This window comes from Pongo pygmaeus, chromosome 3 (genome assembly GCF_028885625.2).
Source record: "Pongo pygmaeus isolate AG05252 chromosome 3, NHGRI_mPonPyg2-v2.0_pri, whole genome shotgun sequence".
Lineage (NCBI taxonomy): Eukaryota > Metazoa > Chordata > Mammalia > Primates > Hominidae > Pongo > Pongo pygmaeus.
This window is the reverse complement of record NC_072376.2, coordinates 20,653,007-20,674,443: the sequence shown is the minus strand read 5'-3', so window position 1 is coordinate 20,674,443 and position 21,437 is coordinate 20,653,007. Positions and strand designations below refer to the sequence as shown.

At 36.2% G+C, this 21,437-nt stretch overlaps 1 protein-coding gene and 1 long non-coding RNA gene across 3 annotated transcripts in view; one reads left to right on the top strand and one right to left on the bottom strand.

The window, feature by feature from the left end:
* LOC129035713 (uncharacterized) overlaps positions 1–5,119 on the bottom strand; it is a 38,265-nt gene extending 33,146 nt beyond the window's left edge. The window contains exons 1-2 of the long non-coding RNA XR_008502297.1: positions 5,090–5,119; positions 4,842–4,999 (exon numbers count right to left, since the gene is read on the bottom strand). This is a non-coding gene — a long non-coding RNA (uncharacterized LOC129035713). The remainder of the gene's footprint in view (positions 1–4,841; positions 5,000–5,089) is intronic.
* Positions 1–21,437, top strand: part of KCNIP4 (potassium voltage-gated channel interacting protein 4) — a 1,227,081-nt gene that overhangs the window by 374,020 nt on the left and 831,624 nt on the right. The window lies entirely within an intron of this gene.

Below are 21,437 nucleotides of genomic sequence, written 5' to 3'. Positions count from 1 at the left end.
CCACAAAGTTACTTATACCCAATAGTGCAGGATTTTAAGCACATCTGCCCTTAGATGATAAATCCAGGTCTTGATATAAAATCTAACCATCTACATAGCATATACACAAACAACAATGGTGTGCCATCTCTAGTTGGTGTAGATGTCTTAATTCCTCAAAGTAGATGCAAAGCAGTCCTTGGTGGATAATAACTTCAGCCTTCTTGAGAATAAAGATAGTTTTGTTGATAAGTGAACACCATTTCACTCCTGGCTAGCGAGAATAAGACTACAGCTTTTGCCTTTTGTTATAAATTATGGTCCTAATCATACCTTGTGGGAACTACTACTTTAAAATAATGAGGCTGAGACTTGATACTTTATTCCAATTAAAAAATAGCCTGAGTTCAGAATAGCACACACATAAGTGATGATTACATTTTTTCCTTTCCCTTATTATGGAAGAATCCAGGGATTATTTTAGTATCAGGAGAACCATATTTTTATAAATGGACTTGGAAGCTAAACATACTTTCTCTTCACTTACCAACAAATTTTGACAAGTGACTAATGCATCAGGCTCTGTCCTATCAGTTTTGTTTGCTCTTTCTCTTGTTCTTTGTCAAGAGTCTTCAATAAATTGATTAGTATCAAAGGGAAGATCTTAAATCTTGGAACTTTTCTTTTTGGAATCGGTTAATTCAGTTCCTGTCACACCTTCCTTTGATTTTTAAAAAAATCTCCCCTTAACTGTTCTGGGATCTCACTGCTGCTCCCACATGCCTCACACCCATCCCCTCCACATTCACCCAAAGGGAGACACTGGGGGAGGCAAATGGATGGAATGTCTTTGCATTTAGATGCTGGAACTCCGACATCTCTTTTATTCATAAGTTTATTCAACACATATTCTGAGCACCTACAATGAGCCAGACTCTGGATATGTAGAGATAAATTAAATCTACGATCCCTCTTCTCATGGAACATATAATTTAAAAATGAATACACACTTAAATAGATATATAATTAAGTGTATAATTAACAATTGGAAATGTGCTATAAATGAAAACTACAGGATGGTACTGGAATAGGTCAAGTTTTTTATTTTGCCTTTTTTGTCCCAACATTTATGTAATGGAGTTCTTAACTCATTGCTGGTTCTTAACTCATTGCTGAGAAAATTAAATAACACAGCGTGGGTGAGTGCTTAGTATAGTGTCACACATATGCATTATCCTTTAACAGTGTCATTATTGTTCATCAAAATCAGTTTCTCTTCTTCACCAAAGGATAGAGACTCTCTTTTTAGGCAAGTATTAATTTTATCAATGAGCATTCTTTGGTAGTTGTTCAACTTAATTATAATCATGATCCATTGTAGTCTTTCAAACTGATAAACATCATACATATTGCTTAATTATACTTCTCTGTTCCATTATTTCAATGTTTTGTTTTCCCTCCAGCACCCTCATTTCATGAAAATAATAATCAATAAATTAAGCTTCTTGGAAGTTCCTCTCGTTTCTAATTTCTGCCTTAATGGATTTTATACACTAAGACTTCTATCACATATTCAAGCATAATTGTTTTTGCGGGCAATGCTTCCGGTAATATATGGGTATTAATGAGTTTTCAGGCATATTTTTCACTTGTCCTGACAATCTATCAGTTTGGCATTTAAAGAGCAGAGAGGATGCTTCAGATCTGCCAAGATCAGTGACTCTTATTCTCATGACACAGTGAAATATATGGCAATTTCTTTCCTTTGTTTTCACTTCATTTCAGTTGTGTAAGTGGTATTTATTTTATTTTATAAAAGCAATTTAAGTCTTGATGATAAACTTTTACAGCAAAAATTTGATTTATAAGTAATTGGATTGAGCTAAGAATGTCCTGATTATTCTATTCATTCAGTGAAGCATAGTAAGTAGGATCTGGGGATCTGAAGCAGAGTTCCTGGACCAGGCCAGGTCTCTACCGACTTGGGAAGTGGGCATGCAGCATAAGCTCTCTGAATGTCAGTATCCTCACGCAAAGGATGGAGATGAGAACAACACCCACCTCATAGCACTGTCATGAGAAATGTCAGTTACATGCCGAATGCTTACCCCAGCACCGGGGTCACTGAACATTGAATACTTATTAATGATTACTGTTATATATTCCAAAAATGTTTATGAAACAACTATATTTGCCAAATCCTGTGCTAAGTGTACGTATTCACTATGTTAAGCTTTTTGTTCAACTGCTATTTTTGCCTTGGGCCACTTGCTTTCTCCATCTCAGTTTTTTTCCTACAAAAATGAAATAAAATAAAACTCAGTCATTCATAAGAAATGGTTAGGCTTGCTTGGAGAGGGTTACGTATATTGCTTCTCTACAAAGCTCAAACGTTTTCAAGAAGTTACTTCATCTTCCTTCAAATTCGCACTTTTCTCCCTCTCATCACTATCAGTCTTTCTTTGTGTGAGTGTGTTCCTTCCAAGTTTTTATTCCAGCACTAAAGTGTAGTGGAAAGAAATCAAGCTTTGAAGGCTTACTGACATAGGATTGAATTTAGAATTTTCCCTCACTGGTTGCATGGTCTTGAGCCACATGTCTCTGAGTCTGAGCCTTGCTCTCTCTAAAGGGGGAATAATGCCAGCTAATTGGTTATTTTGAGGATTAGTAATAATTGTAGGTGCTCAATTAATTTCCTATTTTAAATTAATTTGGCCAGTTTGCTGTCTATACTATCTAAATTTTCACTTAATTATATTCTGGCTTGTCAGTTTCCTAAAATCTTAATGTGTGTGTATTAGATTTGGCTTTAAGTTTTTGAAGAATGACTCTGTTATGGTATGCAAATTCTTTGTGACTAAAATAATTTTGGTAAATTTGTGCTATAATTTAGGTTGAGAAATTAGTTGCCCTTTATGAATTAAAAAATTAAAACCTGATTACGTTTTTCTAAATTAATTTTGTTTTCAAAAGGGAAGCAAAACTTTTAGGTCTGAGATTTATGCTTAAAAATGTAAGCAACCTAGGAAGAAAAAGACACTCATTTAACTTTATTCTCACTGAAGTATAAGCGTTAATGGGAGAAGGAAAATTAAAATGAGGATAAAGATTTTTCCAACTGCCCATGTAAAGGCAGGCTACCTCAAAGGTTTGGTTGTAGCTAACCATGGGCTATGCAGATTGCTGAGCAGTAAATCCTTGTTTACTTGTAATATAAATCTTATGTTATTATTCAGATTAAGTTCATTGAGTGCCTGCTATCTGCCAGGCATTGTGGAGACTCATGAGGATGAGTGAGGCATGTTTTATGTTCATAAATAACATATGCAAGAAAAGAACAGAAATTTTACCACACACAAAAAATCTTACAATGAAATATTTACATGATGTTCTAATTCAGTAAACTAGTTTTGACTATCACTACGTGTAAGAAACTTCTGTGTGTCACTGAAGCACCATCTTGATTTTTCTCGAGTTTATCATGTAAAATCATCCATTCATTTGGTTTCTTTCTTTATCTTCCCTGCTTGGAACTCAGAAGAAATGGGTGAAATAAAACATTTTTATAATGGGCTTTGTTCAGTATTTCAACCTTGAAAATTTACCCTTTAAACATAAATTTATATTGGAATTGCATTAAGATATTATAGTTTTAAATGCTGATGTTAAAACATTTTCCCTAATAGCACTTATTTTATGAAAGGCAGAGTATATAATACTGGTATTTTACTATTTAGCTAGTTCCTAGGACTTCTTTATGACTATTCTCAACCTTAATAGCTACCATTTATTGAGCACTTATTATATGTCAGATCCTGGAGTAACTGTTTCATATATATATTGCCTTATTTAAGTGTCACTTCTACCTTATAAAGTAGATATTTTAATCTTAATTTTGCCCATGAGGATCCTGAAGCACAGCAAGCCTAAATAACTTCCCAAATTCACAAAGCTAGAAAATAGTTGAGTAGGCCTTGAACTCAGATATTTAAATTTAGATTTATCAGATGATAAAATCCTTGGCTCTCAACTCTGTGTACAGTATTAGAATGCACTTACAAATTGTTCGTAATGCTTAATTTGTAAAATCCATTTTTTAAGATGATGGATATGCATTAAAATTCACTTTTGGTTTTACTGAGGGCGGTTTTTCTTCAAAGGGGAAATGGAAACATTATAAGCATGGACATGAGTCTGATTTTGCATTTGAATTCTCTCTTACCACTTAGAATTAGGGCAGTTGTGGATTTTTAGTTAAAGGCCCGATTTATGAGCATTGCTAGTGTGAGAAAGGCAATGAGAATCTTTGAAACTAAAAATGCTATGATCTAGGATGGGTGCACACATTAGTTTTAACATATTTGATCCTCTTTCTTCCCGAAAGACTACTTCATGCTTGAGTGACTAGCTTGGAGACTTCCCAGTTATCTCAGGAGGGTGCATTTTCATTCCAGATGTCCTGTTTGCATGCATTGTATCCAGTGTTCATAGTTTATTTATAAGTTGGATTCATGGATTTGTGTTGGAAATATCTTTGTTTGAAAAGGCATTTGCATAAAGAAACATTTTGACTCAATAAATGGAAAAATATTATTCTAATATGTACACAAAAATCTCAGGTCATAGAAATTTTTAAACTTGTATTTCTGATCCTATTTTTTGGGCATAATACTTTCAATAATGATTATATTCACTTTTTCTGAAGATAGAATAAGAAGGGCAATGATGGGGTATTATTAGCATTTAAAGTCTAAAGTATATTTATTTCTATTATTGAATCAGAAAATTAGGTTAAAAAAATTACCAACTCATAAAATCAAAATCCTATTGTACTCCACTTTCCATCATACTGAACCACTTACCTCAACTCAAAAGTAAAAGGAAAGCAAAATGCATCTTCCACTTTCCATTCATTAGGTCTTGAACATTGAGTGACCAGGGTCAGTGGCTAGATGAGTAGCAGAGCGTTAATGTTGGACATCATCCTGTCCAATGCTTGTCAGATGACTTTGAATATTACCTAGTAAGTAAGAACATATATTTTACATTACAGTCCAGCACACACACGTACATACTAATTGTAATAAATGATTTCAAAAATAAGTTTTACCTTTGCTATGTGTCATATTCTCTGACAATATCTCATTCTATTCCATTCCATTCCATTCCATTCCATTCTATTCTATTCTTCTATGCCCTATGTAGTCATGCCATTTTATTCTTTCTTCTTTTAAGTTTGGTCTCGACTCATCATTAAATTGGGTTCATGACCCATTAATGGATCATGACCTGGTGTTTGAAAAACATTCTGTTTAAATAGTGGGTATTTGTAAGAGGTTAATAATTAAGACAATGACAGGATCACATAAATTTGACCAAATGTTTAGTATGAACAGACTGAAGGAGGCAGTTCTCCAAGTGAGAAGTGATGAGGGACTGAACCAAGCTGTGATAATATAAATAATAATGCTAGTCAAAATGTACTGAACAATGTCTTTGAGAATGCATTATGCAAAACTTCATTTTGGGTATATTCTATCGTTTAAGCCCTTTAATAACTATGCAGATACAATAGATACTATTTATTATCTTCATTTTACAGATGAAGGAGCAGAGGCTTTGAAAATACTTTTCCCAGTTCTGCAGAGACTTGAGACTAGCAAAGTCAGAATTAAAACCCAGATTTGCATGACTGTAGCCCAAACTCTCTTCCATTACCTTCCTATCTTCTTTACCTCCCCCCGAATATTGTGGGTTTTATTATATAAGGATCAATACGTTTTGTATGGATCCATAACTTGCATCCAAAGAACATGTCTACAGTCTTTTCCAGATGTTTCAGAAGAGGCCATGGAATTTTCCTAAAAAGAAAGACATTTTAAATGTAGAACTGTGAATTTCTCAAGTTGTCAATTCCCTTGAAAATAACAGACCTCCTGCTGGTCTGTTTTTATGCCGTTCCTCTACCAAGGTGCTTGTTTTCATTTTGTTTGGAAATATAATGATGTTTCACCTAAACCTTTCAGAAATAGATACTATTTCCTTTGCAAGGCTGTACTTAATGTCATCATGTGGAGTGACAGAGTGAAATGCAGAAGATAAAATAAATTGAACATGCACTACAGTTTATAAGTTTAGCTCAAGTTGAGTGTCAGCTCTCCTGGATAAGCTCTCAGCACACTCATTGACTTGGGTCATTTGTTCTCTGAATGGGCTGACATATCCTTACAAAAGGAGAAATGCTAGCAGCCTGGCTTTTCTCTTCCATTCTTCATTGCAATACTCAGGAAAGGAAATCCAATTTCTGTATACCATGTTTTTAATGGCTCCCCTTGACACTGTGTAAGGTACTTGTTGTAAATGCCTAGATGATTTTCTAGAGGAGAGGGAAATAAGATTGGGCATTTACCATCTTTGATATAATGGTGTGCTTTAAATGTGTGCATGGATGCATGGCAAATGTAAAAATATTTGGGAGAATGCTGAGAATGATCATTTTAAACATTTGTTTACTTTGTATGAAAATTTTTGGATAATCACATAAAGGAGAGTGTTTTCTCCATGCTACCCTGGGGCAAATATAGTTTTGATGCAACAATATTCTGTAGTATACTTTTAAAAATATTTTATCTAGCTGATATTAAGCAATCCCATCAAGGGATTCTTCATTTCGTAAAATACAATTTTCTTTTAAATATCTTGAGCAAAACATTCGTATACAAAGAAGGCTGGTTTTAAAACAAGACATATCCAGAGCTAAATGTAGTTTCTGTCACCTATTAACATTGTAACCTTGTGTTTAAATGTTCCCAGATGAGGTGTCTTTATGTGGAACATAGGTCAATAATACTCAAACGTGATAGTGTTGGTATCAAAGGAGATAAATAAGGCCTAAAAGAGTCTCCGGCTCAAGGTCATGGCTCAGTAAAGATTCATTCCTTATTCTTTCCAAACATGAGAATGCATACACTGAGAACCCCAATACTGTTTAAGTATTCTAGATAAAATTCACAGATATTGCTAGTAAAATTCAGTGGCATATAGACATTACTCCTTAACTACACAAGTAAATATGTTTTATCTTTTTATTTATTTTTTTTTCACACACAATTAAAGAAATAAATTTAATCTGCTTTAAAAGTAAAACTTTAAAATATAAAATGATAGTATCTTTTAATGAGCCAATAGAAAAAAAAATGTTTTTAACCAAGAGACAGAAAGGTATAAACCTTAGGAGACTGATAAATGTGAGCATATCAATGTTTACAACATCAGTTCTGTTCAGTCTTCTTTTTTTTTTTTTTGTTTGTTTGTTTTCTTTTATTATTATTATTATTATTATTATTATTATTATACTTTAGGTTTTATGGTACATGTGCGCAATGTGCAGGTAAGTTACATATGTATACATGTGCCATGCTGGTGAATATGTTTTATTACAACATGTATTTGGGCACCTATATTACAACTGGAAATGATATATTTAGCTGTAGTTAAGGTCCATTGATAATTCTCGTTGTAATGTACAATGGATCTCCCTACTTACCTAAGCGTTCTGTCAAAAACTGAGTTTATTGGAAAGCGTCCAAATCAGCTAAAAAACTACTCTTCAAAAGGAATTTTTACTGTGTTATATATTCTTGTTCTGCTACATGAGTCAGGATAAAGGGAAACATTTAGTTAAATAAAGTTTTTATCTCTATGCTAAAAGGCAATTTATGGAGAATAAAACCTAGAATTACATTGTGTTCAACTGTACTGAATTATCCATTTACTCTGAGAACATGGAGAGTATTAACAGTTTATTCTCAGTAGAGTACAAGGGTTTTCAGCAATAAAAAGCAAGGTGTTTGAGGGTAGTTAATCCCAGTGGGTAAATGCCTCCAGAATTCTGAATGTAGAGTTATGATAAGAAACAATCCATGGGAGGATAAACAAATGCATGAATGGATATATAGAATTTAATTGAAACAAATTAATAGATTACATAGCAAGCAGTTTACAAATAAAATATAAATAAATAAGATTAAATCAATTTTTAACATGGCACAAGGGAATCTAATTAGAAGGAAGACGTGCAAAGGATATAAATAATATTCTTAATGTATTCTTCTGGGATGAAAGAAATTTAATAAATCAACTTTTCCCCACAGTTTTATTTATTTTGGATGAACTTGTAGGCTCATCTTGTACTTGCGTTCTATTCAAACAGTACTGTGGCTTTAAGTGTGTCTTTCTGCATTATCAGAAAATGCAAAATACTGTGCTCTGGCTTAGTGCTGATGTGACCTTAGTTTATGTTATACCTACGGGAACTGTCATACAGCAGAGCAGTGGATTTTTATGCTTCTTGGTTTTCACCGCATAAAAGATACTTTATATGAAGCAGTCTTAAATCAGTTGATCTCTTAGAATCTCCAATGTCAGGCTCTTTAAGTTGGAGACAAGAAACAAACCACGAAAAAAATTTAGGCTTCTATGAGCAGAAACAAATGTTGAGTAGTAGCGTTTATTTATTGACTCAGTCTGTCATTCTATTGATATTTGTTAAGCACCTGCAGCATGCAAAACAATCAGTCTCTAAAGTCCGTATGCAAGACAAATGTACTTTAAGAAGGTGCAATATCACAGAGAAGGAATGCCCCTGAGTTAGTCCAGTGTGGGATATATGACCTTCATGCTCAGAAAAGGTCACTGTTTCTTTAACTGAGCACAAGATGAAGTCATTTGCTTGCCCTCAGTTGCCAAGAGGTAGAAGAAACACATGTGATTAAATACTAGCATTATACTCGAACTGGAAGAAACTCACATTCTGTGAGGTCCCAGGGGTTGAGATGGCACGGATGAACAGATTTGCTTTATTCTAATGCACAATCTTGGTCATTCATCCACTGAGTAGAAGAGTGGATGCCATATTTAAATTATTTAAAATTTCTTACTTAGTCTCTTATTTTCTGTCTCTCCTGCTCCCTTTTTCTTCTTCTCCTTTGTTAATGCCCATGCTTTGTCATATATATCTGGAAACAAGCAAATATTCACCTGAGCGTATAAAAATTGGGCCTTAGAAGCAGACAGACCTTAGGTAGAATTCAGAAGAAATTCATGTTTAGCTAGCATGAACCCTTTTTTTTTTTTTTTTTTTTTTTTTTGAGACGGAGTCTCTCTCTGTCACCTAGGTTGGAGTGCAGTGGCGCAATCTCGGCTCACTGCAACCTCCACCTCCCAGGTTCAAGCAATTCTCTGCCTCAGCCTCCTAAGTAGCTGGGATTACAGGTGCCCGCTACCACACCCGGCTAATTTTTGTATCTTTAGTAGAGACGGGGTTTCACCATCTTGGCAAGGCTGGTGGCTGGTCTTGAATGCCTGACCTCGTGATCCACCCACCTCGTTCTCCCAAAGTGCTGGGATTACAGGCGTAAGCCACCGCGCCTGGCCTGAACTCTTAATAATCTACACATTAGCCAGAGTGAACAAATAGTTTAGTTTTTCTTGCTTCTAAAATGTGGATAACAATGTTAAACTTGTGAGGGTTCTAAAACAATTCTCCAGAATATATGTAAGGATAGTAAAGTGGCTGGCATAAAATGAACACTAGTAAGTGATGGAGAACAGGATGTAGCACATGATGACAGAAGCAGAGACAAGCAAAAGAGAAAATACCAAATGATGACACCAGCAATGAAAGGTATCTTCTAGACAGAATTTCCGAATAGAGGAAGGAGCTAATTAGGTGGTCAAGGCAAAGAATGCCAGCTGCAGCGGAGGAAGCAGTGTGTGCAACGGCATAGAGGCACCAAAGAATATACTGCGTTTATGGAATTGCAGTTTTTTGTTTATTTGTTTGTTTGTTTTTGAGATGGAGTTTTGCTCTTGTTCTTCCGGCTGGAATGCAATGGCGCAATCTCGGCTCACTGCAGCCTCCACCTCCCGGGTTCAAGCGATTTTCCTACCTCAGCCTCCCAAGTAGCTGGGATTACAGGTGCCTGCCACAATGCCTGCCTAATTTTTTGTACTTTTAGTAGAGACAGCGTTTTGCTATATTGGCCAGGCTGGTCTCAAACGCCTGACCTCAGGTGGTCTGCCCACCTCAGCCTCCGAAAGTGCTGGGATTACAGGGGTGAGCCACAGTGCCCAGCTGGAATTGCAGTTCTAAAAGTAATAGAGGGCAGAAGAGTTGTGCAAGGCCAGATTATGAAGGGTCTGGCAATCTGCAACCTCTTTAGAAATTGACACAGAGATTACTATTGCTGTCCAGTTAGGGTCAAGGGTTTTTCAGATAGGGGAAACTCCTTAGGCTGAAGTCACAGTGTAGCATCCAGGATGGCATATTCAAGCCCAAGTAAATTTCTCTTAGCTAAATAGATTTGGTAGTGTTTAATACTATATATGACTGGAAGATAAGTTGGTATTCATGTATGGGGTGGTATTTATTAAACTAAAAAAAGTAGGTAAAACCATACAGGGTATGCACCTATTTAATTTTTTTATGAAGTTAATCGTAAAACTAATGTTTCAGGAAAAAAAGGTATGCTCAATAAATAATAAATTATATTACTGAGTGTCATTATATGATAATGGAGCAATCACAAAGTAAAAATAAAATAGAATAGTATTTTAATTAACCTAATTAAGTCTACAGTGGTTAAAACCTTAAGAAGTTTCAGTTGAATATACTCTTTGAAGAAATTAGCATATTAATATGATAATTATTATCATAGCACTTCAAATATTGTGAGATCAGAGTTAAGAGAAAAAGCTATTATGAATATTAAAGAAAGTAATAAATCAATAAAATGAATAATTTAAATTACTTTGAAGTCTTTAAACATTTAGCAATTTGGATAAATGAGTAATCAGGGACTTATACCTCACATCCAAAATATATTTTCATAAACAAGTTTGGACAGCATATCAAATAATTCTGAGTGCACTCAGCAATTTTAGGACATTGATTTTTAGTCAGTATGCAAGCGAGGTCTAATGTTTCTACTTTGGTATCCAAAATTTTCAAAGAAAATTCAGATTTTTTTTCAGTAACAGGATATTTAAATGTATTTTTCGGCATTAGCAGAAAATGCAAAATACTGTGCTCTGGCTTAGTGCTGATGTGACCTTGGTTTATGTTATATCTACGGGAACTGGCATACAGCAGAGCAGTGGGCTTTTATGCTTCTTGGTTTTCACCCCATAAAAGATGCTTTATATGAAGCAGTCTTAAATCAGTTGATTTCTTAGAATCTCCAATGTCAGGGTTTTTAAGTTGGAGACAAGAAACAAACCACTAAAAAATTTACGCTTCTATGGGCAGAAACAAATGTTGAGTAGTAGCATTTACTTATTGACTCAGTCTGTCGTTCTACCGATATTTGCTAAGCCTCACACAATAGGTCAACTCCTGTGAGCAACAAACTAAAAAAAATTTCAGTTGTTTAACCAAATAGTTTATTTTCTTGCTCACCTGTGAGCCCTAAGAAGTATATGCAAATGAATGGCTCTCTTCCAAGTGATGACTTAGAGGCCCAAGCTCCTTCCATCTGTTGGCTCTATCATCTTTAGTATGGGATTTTCAAGACCATTCTAAGGGTTGTCTGCATTGGCAGATCATATGCAGATTTGTATGTGACTGTTGGAAGCTGGCATTTAATTATAATTTTCTTTTGAAATAATATAATTTGTGATACTTTTCATACTATCAAAGCAGCATCTATCTACCTATTCCATAATTAACTATTGAAATAAATATGGCTTGTTATAAACTATCACACGAAGATTGCAATATAAAATGTGATTTAAATATTTGAGACTGAGTCTCAGTAGAGTACAATAAATTCAGAGATGAATGTAGACCCTTGTGAAGATGACAAATTATGCAGATAACAGAAAACGTGTATCTAAATAACTACTAAGAAGTTAGCTAAAGAAAGAAAAAGAAGAGGAGGAAGAGAAAAGAGGAAGATGGGGAGGGGAAAGGAAAAGATAAGGAGAAGGAGAAAAATAGGAAGTATCAGCAGCAAGGTATTGGACATTATTCTCATTCAATAGCCCACTTGTTCCTTAGGTATAAGAAATAATAGGCAGAAACATTTTCCTTCTTATGTTCCTGAAAATCCAACCCCTAATGTAGGAACTATCGAACTCAATTCAAAATCAAAGTGATTTGCCCTAAACTTTCCTATCTCAAAACCTCCAAATCATCTTGGACTCTTGATTCAAATGTTCCGTCTCTAGCCTCTGATGTACTTACTTCTACTTATTTCAAGTGACTCTTAGTTTAAGCTCCATGGCTACCCAGCTGTCACCTTTGTGACTGACCTCCCTGCAGTCAGTTTGAGGGCAACATCACCTCGTCTCTCACAGAGGCTGGAGTCAGCATAAATGTTTACTAGTTATGCAGTATTGTACAAAGGATCAGTGAGATTCTTCTAGAAAATATGTTGACAAACTTTTAAAAACAGTCATATATAATGACATACATGTTACATAATTCCATTAGTTCATGGATATTTTTACTAAATGCAAAGCTACATAACGAGTGAGAGTGAATTGGTATAAAACAGATTTGGAGAAAGTTGTCAGGTTAATAATAGTACAGATAGTTCTCAGATTCTCAGAAATGGTAAAAATCAAAGACAGAAATACTGGGAATGCTGAAATAAGGCAAACTTGAGAATAAGAGTAGTAGGGAGACTAGGCATTAAGACATTATTTTGTTGTAAAGATACTTTCTTTCTGATTTCACTCTGAAATCTAGTTTTAGCTTCTGTTAGTCTTGGTTCATATTATCCAGCTCTTGAAGTGTACATTCTGCCTTACACTCTCAATTTGAGGGTTCACTATTGACTACTAAAGACTATAGTCTCCTTCAAATCTGGATCCTTCTTTAATTTTTCACCTTCTGCAACGATTTTAGAATTTTATCACCCCATTTAAATAAAAGGCTACTAAACATCTCCTATAAGTATATAAGGACTGTCTCTTCAAAAGAGGGGAATCTTTTTCTATTCAAATGGCTTGGAAATATTGATAAAACCTGCCATATATTAAGGCCACAAAAACTTCAATAAATTATTTAAATATATAAATATAGAACACTCTCTTTGATCTCTATACAAGAAAGCTGGAAATTAAAAACAAACTGAAAAGAAAAAGGCCAGTTTCACCTGGAGATTTCAAAAACTTTCTCAAAGGCCCATAGGTCAAAATGGAAATGAAAATGAAATTGTAAATTTCAGGTACACGATAAACTTACAGAAAACAAATATTAATTTTTTATTAATCTAAGACACCACCATTTGTAAGATGCATGGTTCTCCTATGTTCATTAAGAAGAAAATTTCTGCCCGTAAACCATGACTCAACTCTGTTACAGTCGTTAGAATTTTTCTCCTACTGCGACACTAAGTGCATTAGTAATGCAGCCTGACTTGGGAGAGTGCTCCACTATTATCTCCCGAATTTTCTTCCAAGCCGTTGACACCCATTTTGAAAGTTTTAAAGGTAGATCTTCTTGGAAAGTGTTCATAGAATATTTTAGATCAACAAAATAAAGGTATTTGAAACTAACTAAACTTAGCTCTTCAGCATCAATAAGGCACATAAGCCAACAGGAACAATGTCCTAGTCTATCCAGTTTCCAACATTAGTTATCAGCTATGTCAGGACTGTAACCTGGCTGATAATCATTGGAAATTGGTCAAAATGGAGCTTAGTGTACTAACATGCATATCATTCACCCCTAGATGAAGGTATCTCTTAATTCTAAAATATGTTATAAGTTGAAATGACCTTAAAAAGTCGTGTCTCAGAATAGATAAAATATAAATTTAGGTACTAGAGAACACAGCTAAGGTATTGCTCAGAGGAAAATTACTGGCCTTACATAGATGAATTAATAAAATGGGAAAATTTAAGTGAATTGAGCAATTAGGTTCAAACTGTTAGAAAAGAAAAAAAATAAAATCCCAAGGAAAGGAGAACAGAACTAATAAGGGTAAAACTCGAAATCAATGATTTAGAAATCTGAGAAACAATAGAACACAAATACAAGATAAATAAAGAAATATCTAAGGTGCTTAAGAGAGAAAAATGGGGAGCATGAAAACAGAAAATTGGGGAGAAACAGCCGCTGATAAAAGAGAAACTCAGTTTCCCTCAGTCATAAAGTGGGGATAATAAATTCATGCTGATTCATGTAGTTTTAGTGGATTAGAGTTCATACATTTAAAGTTCCCGGTACCGTGCCTGACATATTGGAGATACTCACTAAGGTCAAGTATGAGTATCACTACCTCTTCCATTATTGTTGCTGCTACTAATGCTACTACTGCTAACGCTATGACCATTCCTACAGTTTACCGCTAAACAGTGGTGATAATAATAACATGCCTGGGATGCTTCTGAATAGCTGAGATGGACACTAATACCTAAGTCAAGGAAAGTTTGCTGAAAAGATGAAGACCAAACTGAATCTTGTAGTGCAACTAAGACAAAGGGAAAAGATCATGAGAGAACAGAATCCACAAAGTCAAGAAAAGAAGGATGAGACCAGGTGGAATGGCTCACGCCTGTAATCCCAGCACTTTGAGAGCCAGAGGCAGGTAGATCACCTGAGGTCAGGAGTTAAAGAGCAGTCTGGCCAACATGGAGAAACCCCATCTTCACTAAAAATACAAAAATTAGCTGGGTGTGGTGGCACATGACTGTAATCCCAGATACTTGGGGAAGCTGAGGCACAAGAATCACTTGAACTCAGGAGGCAGAGGTTGCAGTGAGCTGAGTTCATGCCACAGCACACCAGCCTGGGTGACAAAGCGAGTCTCAAACAAACAAACAAACAAAAAAAAAAAAAAAAAAAGATGAGAGATCTTTGTGGATCCATGCATTTTTTTTCCAGCAATGTTGCTATATAAAATGTGCATGGAATGATGTTTAGAAGGAAGATGATGAGAAATTAAGTGAATGCATGAATTAGGATGCATATATTAATACAGTAAGGTCCCTTTTGACCAAATTGGGAGTTTTGTGGTTTTTATTGGCTTATCTACATGATATCCTATAGAAGAGCTTAAAAGGACACATCCTGGGTTTGTGTTTTAAATTTATTTTACCCTAGAATTTGAACACATTACAGGAAGAATACAGGAGGCCATCATAAACTCTTCAGGCTGAACAAACCAAGTTTCCATGATGTAAAATAGCAAAAATAAGCAGTACATTTTGTTAAAATAGGAGATTCAAAACTGGTCCTATCACATCACAGAGCCAAAACACATACTTGCCTGAATATTTGACAAGTAGCAGTCTCTTTTAGAAATAGATGTACTTCTGTGTACAGATACACACTTATATATGATCTGGCTATTTCAAATGGAATCCCCAGCAATCAGGATGTGAAGTAGAGCATTTGGTTATAGTAATTACTAACTTAGGCAGTTCTAAGTTTAAATTCTATTTTTGCATCTTATTTGCTAGGTCTGTAATATCTACATCTAAAATACCTATACTTTTGGAAAGTTGCTTTACATCTCTAAGAATCTGTTTCTTCAATGAAATAGTGTGCCGTACATATCCTATGAGATTGATTAGATAATGGGGTATTAATGTAAGCAAAATACTCAACAAAGTGCTTGATAGATGTTATTAACATTGTTATGATCATTTACCTTTTTCTAAATCATTTTGCATTTGTGTGGACACTCCCCATTAAATCTTAAACATTTATCAGAGTTTGCAATCTCTGGATTTTCTGTTAGTACTGTCACATCTCATGACCCCTGGGCACCTTCCTCCTCTGAGCAATAAGTGTCTCTTCTGCAAGCCAGATGAGTTTTTGTTTAACCTGCCTGCTCATCTTCACCTTCCTCTTCCTGCTTTCTGCAGTGAAACTGATAGATGTGTGCTTCTGCTGATCAGCTCGGTTAACACTTGCAGAATACCTTGGCAAGAAAATGCTAGTGCACCTGCTGCTTATTTATGTGGAGGTTTTGTCTACTGCATTTATGTGTGTAAGATAAAGAGCCAAACTCTTAAGACTTAGGAAACAGAGCAATCCAGCCTACAGATTTGCATTTCTGCATTTAACTATCCTTTCTTATAAACAGCTAGGATCAGGTCTGCATGGATGTGCAGGCACATCAGTATTTTGCACATATGCTATAACAGCTGGGGCTGCTCTCACCCAGATGCGCCCTCTGTGAACCTCTTTGTGTCCACTCCTGGCAGACTCTTCTGTTTATGGAATTTATATTACCATAATTCTCATCACCATTGCTCAGCCTGTCATCTCAGAGGACTGCGACAAACCTAAAGAAGTGAGAAGGAGGAGAAGTAATACTCAGAGGGGATTATAAATGAACTGAACGAAGAACTTAAGAGAAATGCCTCAAGCTGCCAGGTGGCACTTGAGTCTTGAGGTGACCTTGTGGATGACAATATTTTGAAAGGAGGTGTGAGTCTAGATGTCCTTTTCTCGAACGGAGAAGCATGTAATGCTTAAGAGAAAGAAATCTAGGGTCAGACTTGAGTTTGAATCCAGGTTCAACCACTTAGAACCAATATGACTTTGACCAAAAAATGTATTCTATTTGATCTTCATTTACTTCCCATATAAAACAGGGAAAATAACAGCTGCTGTATAGTGTTGTTTGGAGGGTTCGTTGTGCTATAGGAAAGTGCTCAATTTCTGCTATATATTGAGTACTGGATAAACATTGTAATTATGATAGTGATGACAATGATAATGATGAAAATGATAAAATAATAACTTTGACTATTAGGAAAAGTGAATCTATTCTATAAACCCTCTGAATTAATGTTCCTAATCCATTGACATCCTTCAGACTCATTTTCAAAAGCCACTGATATTAAACATGATTTGTTGAGTTATATGTCCTTCTCCCATATGGATGCCACAAGTTATCCAGAATGCAGTTCTAGGCTCCTGTCCTCCCTTTTTAGACTTATTTTCTACTTCTTCCGATATTACATGCTTGATGCTAAGGTTAAATTACATAGTCTACAAACAGCTATTGTATATTTTGTTCACATTAACAGTTCTATCACCTAGACCCATTTCTGACCTACATCAGGGAATCACCATTATTAACCAACCTGTCCTTTTCCATTCCAGACTCTTTGCCAACGCTCAGGGCCTTCAGGAGACTGGAAATACCTCCTTTTCACCCTGTTTCTTTACATTAAAACCTCTACATCTCTGCCTCTTTTACCTGTTGGCTATTAGTTCCAAGTCCTACCGCTACCCACCACCTACTCTTTTCTGAGAAGTTAGGATTAAGGTTCCAAAAATTACATTTTCCAGGCTCCCATTTTCAGCCATCTCTGGGTAGATTTTGCCAGTAGGAAATGTGGACAGGAGGTGGAAGTTGGAAGAAGGATTCTTTTCTGACTTCCAGGTTGGGTCTCCCTCTCCATTTGAGGCAGACAACTATGGCTTCAGCCTCCAACTTCCTTGACACTTCTAGCCCTGATGTCACTTCACCTGAGTGGGAGGAGTACTACGTAGCCCACCCCCATTCTCCCAACACACAGCAGAGCCCCTCTGAGATGTCTGAAAAAACAACCAGGACCCCTCAGTGGTCTAATATGTGTGAAACAATGGCTTTTTTTCCCTAAAAGGTCCAAGTACCAACTGCAGGGAGCTTCTTCTCCTTCCAGATTTGTTCATTCTTTCTTTTTTTCTCCCCTGCTGGCCTGAAGAATGGTAGCAACTTCCTAAAGCTGTTGAGCTCTGGGTTACATCAACATCCCCAGAAGCTTCAGTCTTTAATCACCCAAGTAACCAATGCTCAGTATTAAATGGACTTTGTCTGAAACTCCAGACTCTGATTAATAGAACATCCTTCAAGTTTCTTCTCAAATGCCACCTCCTTTTCTGATCCCACAATGTATTCTTTTTTCTCTTTTATCCTCTCATAGTGCTTATTTTTATATCATTTTTGAATTTTACCTCCTTTGCTATGTGAAGAAGCCCTTTCTCAGTTTTTCTAAAATGTATCCCAAGAATGTCATGAATCCTCAAATTCATAATATTCTACTATCAAATTACCAAACTTCTGTACTTTCTTTGTAATTCTTTCACTAGCACTCATGGTAAGCAGTTTTAGAACAGGGCTGTTTCCTCCTCAAGAAGCAAAGTTTTTCTCTTGTGTTCTTTCAAGTGTTATTATGTTGAAATATTCAACAAAATCTGGGCTTACTTGTTAATCAAGTTTTTTTTAGAATATCAGTGTCCTAGTGCATGGGACTTAAAAATGTCTTGACAAACTTATAGACTCCATTAAAGCTTGTCTTAGTTTGTTAGAACGGCCAAAACAAAGTATCGCCAACTGTGTGGGTGGCTTAAACAATAGGAATGTATTGTCTCACAGGTTTGGAGGCTCAAAGTCTGAGATCAAGACATCAGCAGGGTTGATTCGCTCTGAATGCGGTGAGAGTGGATCTTACCCATGCCTCTTCCCTAGTGTCTGGTGGTTTATTGACCATTTTTGACATTCCTTACCATGAAGAAGAAGCATTACCCAGAGTTTTTCCTTCATCTTCACTGTATTAGTCAGTGTTCTCTAAAGGGACACAACTAACAGGATAGATGAATATATGAAGAGGATTTTATTAGGAAAATTGACTCACACAGTCACAAGGTGAAGACCCACAAAAGGCTGTCTGCAAGCTGAGGAGCCAGGAAGCCAGTCCGAATCCCAACAACTCAAAAGTTGGGAAGCCGATAGTGCAGCCTTCAGTCTGTGGCCAAAGGCCACAGAGAGCCCCTGGCTCTCTGGCAAAGCACTTTACCCCTGGCAAAGCACTGGGGTAAGTCCAAGAGTCCAACAGCTGAAGAACTTAGAGTCTGATGTTTGAAGTCAGGAAGCATCCAGCACAGGAGAAAGATGGTGGCTGGAAGACTCAGCAAGTCTGCTCTTTCCATGCCTGCTTTTATGCTGGCAGCTGATTAGATGGTGCCCACCCAGATTGAGGGTGGGTCTGCATCTCCCAGCCCACTGACTCAAATGTGAATCTCCTCTGGCAACACCCTTACAGATACACGCAGGAACAATACTTTGCATCCTTCAATCCAATCAAGTTAACACTCAATATCAACCATCAGGTTCACACAGCCTTGTCCCTGTGTGTGTATGTCTGTGTCCAAATATCTCCTTTTCATAAGGACATCAGTCATATTGGTTTAGGGGCCCACTTTACTCCACTATGACCTCATCTTAACTGGAAATTGCTTTTGCAATGACCTTATTTTCAAATAAGGTGACATTCTGAGGTGGTAGGGGTTAGAAACTCAACACATGAATTTGGGGTCCACCAGGATTGTCACTTATTAAGTTCACACAAGTCTACCATATTATAATACAATTTGTATTCTATTTATCCTCCCCCTCAAAACCTAGTTTTGAAAAGAAGGCAATATTGTTGCACACTCATGACTCTCCCTCGGGGCAAGTTATCATGGGGAATATTTGTTGAATTAAAAACTGCATAGCAGCTCTGACTGTGGCTACAAATATATGCTATTTATTATCAAGTACTGTTCTGGCTTCCCTTCTGCATTGTAAACTGTTTGGGACTAGGAATCATGTGTTTCTGCCCCACAGGTATCTAGAAAAATATCAAGCTTTGAGATGAGGTATGAGTTATCACTCATGTTACTTGATAGAGAACTGATTCCTCAGGATACTCAATATTGTCCTGACTACAAAGTAACTTCCATCCTCATCCAGTTTTCAGTTTATATTAGACTATTTGGGGGGGAATGGAAAAGTATTGTTTTTAAAGTTATATTCCCTATCCTGTGGTATTTCAGATCGTTTATGTATTTTAGTTATCTTTGCTTTCCCTAGCTCTAAGCATGATGCTGGCTATACGACATGTTAATTAGGTTGCATTGTACACATCAGAAAATCCAAATAATATTAGCTGATACAACTTAGCGTTAAATTTTTATTATGTATAGTTAGGTTTTTTGTTTCATTTTGTTTTATTCTACTAAGATTGGTGCTTATGTCTATTCATGAGTTCTGGCCTTTACAAATTCATCCAAGAAGCAAGAAAGAGTGGGTGGCAGGGAGGACAATGGGCCCCCTTCCACATAAGTCTAGACCCCTATAAAGAGGTCATCAGATACATCAGCCAGTGGTTTCCATTCATATCTCATTGGCCACCCCTAGCTTCATGAGAGAAGGAAAAAATATAGCTATGTGTACATATACACAAATGTACACGTATCTATATAATATGTAGATCTACACATATATATTCATTAAATTGGGTACTTGCTAATCTTAATAAAATTGTGGTTTTGTTCTTAAAGTAGAAGCAAGAATATATACTGGGCAGGGAATTAACTGTCTCTGTCATAGTGATTATAGGAGATAATTAATAAATGCTGGTTGTTCATAATTAAAGTTTATTAATTTGACTTTTTAAAAATATAATAGGAAATAACAGTTTTCCATATTGATAGTTATCGTGATATTAATGAGGTTGTTGGTGAGCCTGGCAGTTCTTTTCTGATTTACACAAATCTGGCATTACAAAATATAGAGATATTTTGATGTGTTATCTTTTGCAGTTTGGCTTTATGTCCTGTATGTGTGCGAGGCTGCATATGTGGGTTCCTTGATGTTGCAGTCACATATGACTGTTCCCCAGGAACTGATATCTGGTTCAGTAGGAATCCTTTGACCTCTCATCAGGAGTAAATCTCTTAATCCACCTAAAATGGAAGCTCTAAGTCTTCTTAATCCCAAATGTCTCTAAGTATTGTCTCTTCCCTTCTATCTCCACTGCCTTGTATAAGTGTATTAGTCTGTTCTCACATTGCTATGAAGAACTATCTGATACTGGGTAATTTATAAAGAAAAAAGGTTTAATTGGCTGACAGTTCCATAAGCTGTACAGGAAGCATGGCTGGGGAGGCCTCAGGAAACTTACAATTATGGTGGATGGCGAATGGGGAAGCAGACATGTCTTACGTGGGTGGAGCAGGAGGAAGAGAGCGAAGGGGGAGGTGCTATAAACTTTTAAACAACCAGATCTCCTGAGAACTCACTCACCACACAAGAACAGCAAGGGGGAAGCCCACTCCCATCATCTAATCACTTCCCAATGGGCTCCTCCTCCAACACTGGGCATTATAATTTGACATGAGATTTGGATAGGGATACAAATCCAAACCATATCAATAGGTCTACTCACCTGTTGTCTAGAGACTGTGACACTGGTATCCTGACTGGCCTCCTTGCCACCTGTCTCATCCCAGACCAACTCATTCTTCACACTATTGCCAACATTAAATTAAAAATACTTTCAGCTCCGCCCTGTCTCTTGATTGTGGAATCCGAGGGATCTCACAATCCAGATCTCAGTGACATTGACTGTGTTTCTTTACCTGTTCCTGTATGTGACTGTTGCTCCAAAAATTCCTGTCTCTC